We start from the raw sequence: 10,623 nt of genomic DNA, 5'->3' as shown, positions 1-10,623 counted from the left end.
ACCTCAAGTGCACATGGGGGTGGGGGGTATATTCTAGGGGTTATGAGAAAATTAGATAAAGAGAGATAGTGAGGAAGGTGTGGCCTTGCCAGATAACCACTATATATAACATAGTAATTAAAGCCACTGGATACTTGTATTAAAAAAATTTCAGTGGAACATATATGTATATGTATAAATGTTAATGTATGATAAAGAGGGTATTATTTCAGGTCAGTAAGGGAAAGCTGGATTGATAAAGGAGGTATTTCAGGTTAGTGAGGAAAGCTTGATTGTTTAATAATGTTGGAAGTAACCTAGGAACCTAGGAAGAAAAAGTTGGATCTCTTAGAACAAGTTCAAGGTTGATCAAAGTTTTAAACATAAGTCCATAAGAGAAAACCATAAAAGAAAAGAAGAAACATAAATTTCACCATATAAAATTAAATGTGTGCACAAAACCCAAAATACTCTAAACAAAGTCAAATGGGAATAATGTGTAACGAGGGTTAGTAACCACTATTCCAGTAAAGGGGTCTTAAGTTGTCTTAGTTCAACCATCCTCCCACCTATGTAGATGTTGTGAGGAGGGCTCTCCTATGTGATTGGCCTTCAGAACTTCACGCCATTTTCTTGGGCTTACAGGTGTTTTGAGAGGGAGATGTACCCAGCTAGGGACCAGGCAAAGCCTTGGAGTCAGTACTAGCATCATCACCCTTGCTTGACCATCACTCTTTCACTGTGGGATATGATGCTGTGAGTCAGGTGCCACAGGAATCACAGGGCGCCTGGTAGAGGTGATGTGAGGTGCTGGGTAGTGAGTCTGCAGGCACTGACAGGGAGTTCAGGCAGCTTCTGAGCACTGATACATTATTCCTTAATGTGGTACTTAAGGAACCACAGGCCCAACTTGACTCTTTCCTTCCCAGGCAGCAGGTCCTCTCCCTTCTTCGGAAACGTCTGGGGATCAATTCTCAGCTCCTGTGGCCCACGTGCAGCTCATACTGTCTCTTCCCCACTTCCCCCAATGCCCCAAACCTTTTAAGTTTTCTGAAAAACCTCTTTCCCTCTTGCTCTGTTGATATAACACGATATTAGACCAAAAGGAATGGAGAAATGAGGTCCACTTTCCTAAAGGCACCCTTATTGGAGGTAGGGAAAATATTTGCTCTTTATCTTTCCAGTGCAGGAAAAAGAGGCAAAAAGAATAATAATTTATTCTTTCTTTTTAATCTGTAAATTATTATTATGCATAATAATAATTTACAGATTAAAGCAATCTGAGTGCTAGTATCCTGCCACAAATATTTACATACATTTGAAATACCAAGGGAGATTTTCCCTAACCTATAAATCAGAAAATAGATTTCCTTAACCTATTAAATATAGGAAAAGATATGCAACACATTCAAAATTAGGTAAATGCATGTGAAAACAAGAAGATACCTTTTTTCAACTATCATTAACAAAAACAAAAAAAATGATAATATCTTGTGTTGTTGAGAGTGTAAAGGAAAAGTCACTATTGTACATATGCTTTTTGTAGAAGTGTAAACTTGTACAAGCTATTTGGAAAGCAGTTTGGCCATTCCTATCCAAATTTAGAATTCACACACCCTTGGAGGAGCAATGTCATTTCTAGGAATGTAGCCTACACTTATTTTCATATTTGTGCAAAAGCATAAGTCTGGACACTGCCAAAATATCCATCAGTGAAATACTAGTTAAGTGATTTATGGAACGTGTACAGGATGATAAACCATGGAGCCATTAAAAGGAATACATGCTATGATATCATATGCTATTGCTTATATGTGGAATCTAAAAAAAGAATGATACAAATGAACTTATTTACAAAGCAGAAATAGGCTCACAGATATAGAAAACAAACTTATGGTGCCAAAGGGGAAGTGGGGGAGGGATAAATTAGGAGTTTGGGATTAACAGTAGATATTAACACACTACAATATAAAATAAAGAACAAGGACCTAGTGTTTGGCACAGGGAACTATATTCAATATCTTGTAATAACCTATAACGGAAAAGAATCTGAAAAAATACATATATATGTATAACTGAAACACTTTGCTGTACACCTGAAACTAATACAACATTGTATATCAACTATATTTCAATAAAAAATTTTTTTAATTTTTTTAATTAAAAAAGAAACAGAATACCTGAGCTCAACATGTACTGAAGAGGAAGGACCTCCCAGACAAGTTCTAAATGAAAGTATGCTCCCATCATGCGTGTGTAGAATATTTCTGGGAGGAATGCTTCCCTCTTATGAAAGGAAGACTAGTGATTGAAAGTATGGTGTAGAAGGAAGACTTCGTTTTCTCTGATACCTTTCTTAGTGTCTAAATGTGTTAATATGGGTAGTTATTACTTTTTCAATGAAATAAAAAATTTTTAATTTTTATAATTTTAACATTTATATCAAGATTTCTGATTGCAAGAGGGAAAATCAGATATCATGAGTTTCCTGTTGTGATACAGAATGAGAAACAGTATATCCGCAATGATGTACCAGCCAAAGGTGCCTGAGTGGAATCTAATCAAGTCTTTGGATTCCACTTCAAATTTAGAGGAAATACAGGTGATCTAGGAATAAGGTAAATAATTCCACAAGGAAACAATCAGGTGAATCATATATGCTATGGGATAGCTGGCCTGGTCCATTCCACAGATCCGTGTATTGGGAGTGTTCACGTGTATAAAACAAACCAATGCAACTCATGGTCTCGTATTGGATCCTAGTTTTGACAAACCTACTGTAAAAGGCCTCTTGGGTACAAATTATGAAAAATGTAATATGGACTTGGTATTAAGGAATCAGAATTAATTTTGTCCTTACTTTTTAGAGAGAAGAATTTTTAATGCATACTAAAATGTTAAATTACTATTTATAATTCACTTTAACTATTTTAACATATAAAAATGAGGGTTTTCTTAAAAAGCAAAATTCCTATAGGTTCTGATTTGGTATAGAGAAATTAAGAAAAAGGTCAAAAATGATCAGTGAAACTAAGAAAAACTGGTTTGAACTAGCACTTTCCAGTTCCATAGCAGATGTTTACTAGGGAGTTTCCAGGAACAGTAGATGGTCCGCTGATAAACCCTGCAGTGCTGTGTGTAGAAACAGCAACGCAGACCGGCAAATTGCTGGCATGGAAACCATCACAAGGGATCGAAGAGATGTGCTGAAACCAAGAGGCGAAGTTCAGTTGGAAAAACAATTCCTGCTTCACAATGAACACAGCCACGACTTGATACCCTTAAGCAAAATCGTAAGCAAAGTTAAGCAACCCATTTTGGCTGTACAGCCAGATGCCTTGAAGTCAAGCAGATATTTTGTCTAATCAATCATGAAAATGCTGAAGAGTTTCAGAAGGGTGCAATTTTGCCTGACATCAGAGTTATTTTATTAGAGTTTTGAGCAGAGTAGATGGGACATGCTGACCATGGCCCTGCTGGCACTCACATTTCATTTCATTCCTGCTATTTGGTCAGAAGAGAAAGGAGAAGAGGAGAAAGAGGGAAGTAAAAGTTGTATTTTTCATCATAGGGATTCATATGAGCTGGCCTCTTCAAAATAGTGAAGCTGGAGAAACATCTTGCCATGTGATGGTGACTACATGCCATGAAGATTCTGTGCTCTCATACCAATTATATTCATTCATTCATTCATTTGTTCACTCAGCCACTCACTCGTCCATTGGTTCAAATAACATTTTCCTAGTGCTTGAACTCTGGTAGTTACTGCACCCCTCCCATGTGCTTCCAAAATACCCTACATTTATCATGAAAAAGTACAATGTAGTTTTAATACTCCCTTGATCATTCCTGTTTATTTGCCTGTGCCCTACTAGAGGGGTCAGAGAAAATATCTGGTTAATTGATGTATTCCCATTACCTGGCACATTACAGAACTCAAAAAAGATGTGTTGGTTGAGTGAATGAATGAGTGGGTGAATGAATGTACAAACCAAGCTAGGGTCAAGGGATGCAAAGACGAATAAGCCACTGACTTATGCTGCCTTGTTGAACTCTCTTGCCAAAAATATTTTGAAGAACAAGTACCTGACATATGACAGACCGGCATCAGATTGTGTTCGTTTGAAAAAGCTGAAGTTGGGGAGACTGGTGTGAGAAAAATAGGGGGCATCAGGAATCGGAAGGGCATGCTATGTAAGCAGAATGGCTCGGGGGCAACCCCAGGAAGGTCCTGGCTGGAGTAGATGGAGGAAGTGTTAAGGTAGAGGAGGGAGTTGGCACTCAGGGTCATTAGCAATGGAAAAAAACACACCTTCAAAAATGCATCATTGCCGTTTAAAATATGGACACCACTTTGAAGTCTAAGAAAATGTAAAGCCAACATGGCCATTCTAACTGTTTCTTGAGAAGATGAGTGTGGGACACACTATTCCAAACTACTTTCAGCAACAGCAAGATGATAAATCATACTTTTCTGATTAGGAGATTAAGAAATATTGGTTCCCTATTCATGAAAGTTGGGCTTCATTCCATGCTGAAGAAGACTTACAAGTTGCTATGATGAACAGATATACCTATACGTTCTGATTTCAGGGGCAATAAACACCCGCCTACACTCCCCTCTAAGAGTGCTTGTTTCTCTTACCTACTTGTTTGTTCATTCATTCATTCTCTTCCAGAAATATTTATTAAGGCTGTTAGGAGCCAGGCACTGTTCTGGGACTACACAGGTGATCAAGTGGACTGGTCGGTCCGGGACAAACCCAGTTTTAGCACTGAAAGTCCTGTGTCCTGGGAAACCCCTCTCTCCTAGGCCAAAGTTGGTCATCCTAGAACCTACTTCAGTGAGGTGAAGTTGAAATATTAGGTAGAGAGGGCCCTTACTAAAAAGGTTATTTTCAAGAAAAAACTTGGAGGAGGTAAGGACAGTAACACATGGATATCTTGGAGAAGAGAAGTCCAGAAAGGTCAAAGCCCGAGGCAGCCAGCTTGCCCCACGTTTTCAAGGAACAGCGAAGGAGTCAGGGTTGTTGGGGACACAGTGAGAGAGGAGAGAGTGACAGGAGCTGAGATCTGGAAAGTAGGGAACCTTTGTCGTCGGGACTTGGCAACCTTAACAAGGATTTTGGCTTTTACTCTGATTCATATGAGAGGACACTGGAGGGTTTTGAACCAAGAGAGGACAGGATTCCTTTGGCTGTTGTGTTGAGAATAAGCCACAACGAGGTCACAGCAAGGAAAGAGAGGTGTAGGATTTAAATTGTCCTTTTGAAAGTTCTGGTTTCTCTCAGCTGTGCCCAGGGAAACTGAGGGAAATGTTATGGTCCATATGGGGGCTCAGTTTTATCTTTAAAAAAAAAAAAAAGGCCAGAGGGAGGAGTCTTTACTCTTTCCTTATCCAACTGTGACTGCTGATTCTCGCGTTTATAATGAGAAGGAAACGGTTTCAAACATGATGTTATCTAAATGGAAACTCAGAGCAGTGCAAACTTACTGCCATGGAGTGGCGTTAAGACTGTGTGGTCTGGGGCCAGATCACCTGAGTCTGAATCTCAGCTCTGCTGCTCACTAGCTATGTGGCCTTGAACAAGTGGCTTAGCATGGGGAAGCTCCTTGTTTTCCTCATCTGTAGGGATAAGGACTATACCTACTCAGAGTTGTTGGGACAATTCAATGAGTTAACACATGTGCCTGGAGCAGGGTAAGTACTCATTCATGTTAAACATTATTATAATTATTAAGTCATCCAGCAATAGATGCTCAGCTTTGAAACAGATGTGAGCTTTCAGAGACAGGGCTTGTGACTTACTAATCGCCGTATCCTTTTCAGCCCTGAGCACAAGATTTGCTGAATAAATAAATAACTGTTACTAAAGCATCAGTCATATTATTTTATGGACTAACAAAAATTGAGTTTAAGAACAGATAAGTTGAAGATTATTTTTTGTCTTGGAAAGTAAATACTTAGGTCCCGGACACATAAGAGATTCCTTTGAAAATAAATTCTATCAGTCAATGTTCTTGTTTGCCAGCAACAGAACCCACTCTACCAAGTTTAAACAGGAAAGGGTTTAGTAAAGATTATGCAGAAGTTCAAAGAAACTCCAGGAGGACCAGAGTCAGCCTGATCTGATTAAACAACATTCAAACTAATCCACGGTGATGCCACTGCTGACACCAGATATAAAGACCACCCCTTCCATCACTGCTGCCGTGGCCACACCCATTCCAGAATAGGGGTCCACTTGATGCCTGCTTCATCATATCCACTGCGTCTCACTCAGACCCTCAAGTTGGTGTACGTGATTAGGAGGGCCTCAGTCATAGGCCTGCTGCATCCTAGCTGTCAGGAAAGCTGGGAAAGTGAATTTTGGGAATTCTACCTTGGGAAGGCAAGACTCCTAAAATGGGAAAATGCCCCTAAACATAGGAAGGATATTCAAAGATTGGTAGGCAGCCAGACAACAGGACCACATTGACCAAGAGAAATCAAATATTCAGTTGACTAGAAATATTCTTATGATACTCTCACATTAGAGTCTAATCACATGGATGAGATATATATCATATTGAATGTGTAATTGAGGTTATAAACTGAAATTACAAGTTAGAGATAATGACTGAAATAAAAACCAGAAAGAGGGGGAAATTCTCTTTAAGCTTTCCATAAACTTTAACGACTGTGAGGACCTGATTTAAAATAGAGTATTTACATATAACTCTTGGACCTGCTCAATTTATTTTTCCAGATTTTCTTTCAAATGGAATACTAAGATAGAAATATAGCATTTTAGAGCCCAAGGAGAATAGCTCTTCGGGTTCGACTCTATTGTTGTTTGATGAGAGGAAGCTGAGGCCCAGGAAAGTTCAGTGATTTACTCAGGCGTCATTGTTGAAATGATATTATGTTGAAAAACCAAATAGTTTTATTGTTTCTTGAAGAATCCTTTTTCATAGCCTCCCATAATACAGTGAGGAAGTTGCTTTGATCAAAAGGGCCCAAGTTGCTTTGATCAAAAGGGCCCAAATCTTGGCTCTCTTCAACATCCAGACAGAAAGGCTGCTTGCGCTTGCTGTATTCTTCTGAAGAGATTTATTCCTGCTTCCTCCCAAGGATGCTGTATCCCAAAGCCTCAGACATGAAGAATGAGACCAATAAAATCAATTTCCGCAGAGGCTATACTGTGGAAAATACTGCTCCTTTTTCCCTGCTAAATCAAACAATGGAATCGGCTTTCCCTACAAATCCTCTCCTTTCGTTGTAGCATTGCAACATTTATTTGACAAATATTTATTGGAGGCCTACTTTGTGTCAAGCACCATGCTAGGCAGTGGCCTGAATCTATTAGCATCAGTGCTTTGGGATTAATTTGGAGAGCATGGAAGCTTGCTCCATATAATTAGTCTCTTCTTTAAAATGTGGTCGAAAAACCCACCAGTTGTCAGTTGTTAAAGTAAATAAATAGCCTTTGGAAAACGTTCTGATTCTTAAAAACATTTTAAGGAACGGAAAAGAACATTTTAAGCAGGATATGATGGTGAAAATAAATTTAATTAATGAATTCGCTAATTAATGTAACTAAAGGCACCCAGGTATGTTCTGTATCTCTATAAGCATCCCCGCTGGACAGTGGGAGAGGAGGACTGACGGGGATGGCAGTGAGAGGCTGGGTCATCCAAGGAACCAGTTAAAATTTTCTTGCTTGGTTCTTTGGCTACACAGTATTAATTGCCATAGGACAAACTACTGTTTATGTTGATGTGACCAAATGTTAGAGAATGGGGTGAGATAGTGAAAAAAGGAGATTACGTAGAGAGTAGAGACACATGTTCAAGTCCAATAAAGGCTCCAATAAAGATATGTGTGATCTTCACAGGTCACTAAATCCCTCTCAGCCCCAATATCTTAAAAACAAACAAACAAAAAGAGTCAGGAAAAAAGACAAACTAAGGAATGAGAAAAAAAATTTTTGCAAATCATATACCTCAGTAGGGTTAATATCCAGAATATATAAAGAACTCCTACAACTCAATAGTTTTTAAAAACCTAATTAAAAAAATGGGCAAACACTTGAACAGACATTTCTCCAAAGATATAAAAATGGCCAACAAGCATATGAAAAGATGCTCAACATCACTAACCTTTAAGGAAATGCAAATCAAAGCTACGATGAGTTATCAACTCCTTAGAAATAGCAAGTGTCAGTGAGGATGTGGTGAAATTGGAACCCTTGTGCATTGGCAGGAATGTAAAATGGTATAGCCACTATGGAAAAGAGTATGGTGGGGCTTCCCTGGTGGCGCAGTGGTTGAGAGTCCGCCTGCCGATGCAGGGGACGCAGGTTCGTGCCCCGGTCCGGGAAGATCCCACATGCCGCGGAGCGGCTGGGCGCGTGAGCCATGGCCACTGAGCCTGCGCGTCTGGAACCTGTGCTCTGCAGTGGGAGAGGCCACAACGGTGAGAGGCCCGCGTACCACAAAAAAAAAAAAAAAAAAAAAGAGTATGGTGGCTCCTTACAAAATTAAAAATAGAATTGATGGAATAAAATTTATGTTTTAAGGCAGGACAAGAAAATTTAGCATAACGTACTCCCTGCCTGTACCGGGTCCTCCCTTATGTGCGATGTGCATCCGCATTATACATTAACCAGACCTCCTCAAAGGCAGGAATGCCTGTTGACCATAAAGATCAATGGCTTTTTTTTTTCTTCTTCTGATGACAGCAATGTAACTCCTTAGAAGATTAATTTTTCCTTTCCTAATCCTGTAAGGGGTCATGGTGACCTGTTGCTTGCTTAGTACAAACTGGATTATGCATCTTTGGTAAACTTTACGTAAAAATGTCAGTGTGTCATTTTGATGTATAATCCTTTTTCTCCAAAATGTGTAAGACTGTGCCTTCAACTTCTAACAAAAGGAACAGTCCTCAGAGTTTTCTGAAGACTCTCTCCTGGGTTACAATCCTCAGACTGGCTTCAATAAAATTCTCTAATTCACCTTTAGATTGACTATTAATTTTTTTGTTAACAGAATTACCATATGATTCCACTTCTGAGTGTATGCCCCAAAATTGAAAGCAGAACCCAAACAGATTTTTGTACACTTATGTTCATAGCAGCATTATACACAATAGCCAAAAAGTAGAAGTAACCCAGGTGTAAATCAACAGATGGATGAACAAATGTAGTATATGCATACAATGGAATATTATTTAGCCTTAAAAAGGAAAAAAAACAGACATATGCTACAACATGAATGAACCTTGAAGACATTATACTAAGTGAAATAAGCCAGTCATAAAAGGAAAAATGTTATATGATCCCACTTATATGGGGTTCCCAGAGTAGCCAGATTCACAGAGGCAGAAAATAGAATGGTGGTTGCCAGGAAATGAGGGAAGGTCAAAATGGGGAGTCATTGTTTAATGGGTACTGAGTTTCAGTTTGGGAAGATTTTTTACAAGTTCTAGAAATGAATGGAGATGGTGGTTACACAACACTGGGAATGTGTTTAATGCCACTGAACTGTACACATGGCAATAATTAAAATGACAAATTTTGTGGTATCTGTGTCTTACCACAATTTTTTTTAAAAAAGAGTCAAGAGACTAATATCTGCCTGGAGTAACTCACAGAGTGTTATGCAATCAAATCTAGGGCCTTGGACAAATAAGCAATAAGCACCCAGAACTAGTTCCCCTAATTTGACACTGTGGAGAGCTCCAGACCAGAATGTCAAGCCGCTGCAGTGTCTATCGTTTGGTAGCCTCAATCCATCATGTAACTCTAGCAGATGGCTCTGGTGCCCCGGCTCCCATTCTCTCCACACCTCTGACTGAAATTCACCTGTGGCTGCCGAGACCCGTTACCTGTGGCTTAGGCTCACCTGGCCAGAACAGCGTCCTCCTTTAGCACTGCTCGAGTCATCCTGCTTGCTGGCCCAAAGCCCTCTCCCATGCAGGCTGCAGACCTCTCTTCCCACAGGCAAACAACCAAAAGGGTGAGGGTGTTAACAGCCTCAGGGCAGCCCTCAATCAAGGGGAAAAAAATCCAGTGGGTTAATGCTCCAGCAACCTGTCCCTCCAAGTAGACAACGCACATAGACATTCTGGTTAATTCTCAGGAGGTTCCACAGCAGAGGTAATGCAACCTCATTGCCTATAGCCAGCAACCTCCTTAGGGCACCACACCTGGGCTTTACCCCATCCCTGTCTTACTCTCCTCCTCTTCACTCTAACTTCCCAGAGTCACATCCCAGATATACTACCTGAAGCCAAATCCAGATCTCAGGAAACCCAGTTAAAAATCTTATGAGGGCTTCCCTGGTGGCGCAGTGGTTGAGAGTCCGCCTGCTGATGCAGGGGACGCGGGTTCGTGCCCCCGGTCCGGGAAGATCCCACGTGCCGCGGAGCGGCTGCGCCCGTGAGCCATGGCCGCTGAGCCTGCGCGTCGGGAGCCTGTGCTCCGCAACGGGAGAGGCCACAACAGTGAGAGGCCCGCGTACCGCAAAAACAAAACAAAACAAAACAAAAAAACCTTATGATCCTTAATATTTTTTTATGATCCTTAATTTTATATTAATTTCTTTAACATTTTATAGCTTAACTTTTTTAGCAGTTCTTTGTTCTAGAGTATGTTAACAAAT

The sequence above is a fragment of the Delphinus delphis genome, chromosome 3, assembly GCF_949987515.2.
Source record: "Delphinus delphis chromosome 3, mDelDel1.2, whole genome shotgun sequence".
In the NCBI taxonomy this organism is placed as follows: Eukaryota; Metazoa; Chordata; class Mammalia; order Artiodactyla; family Delphinidae; genus Delphinus; species Delphinus delphis.
The sequence above is the reverse complement of the archived record's forward strand: the minus strand, read 5'-3'. Positions refer to the sequence as shown.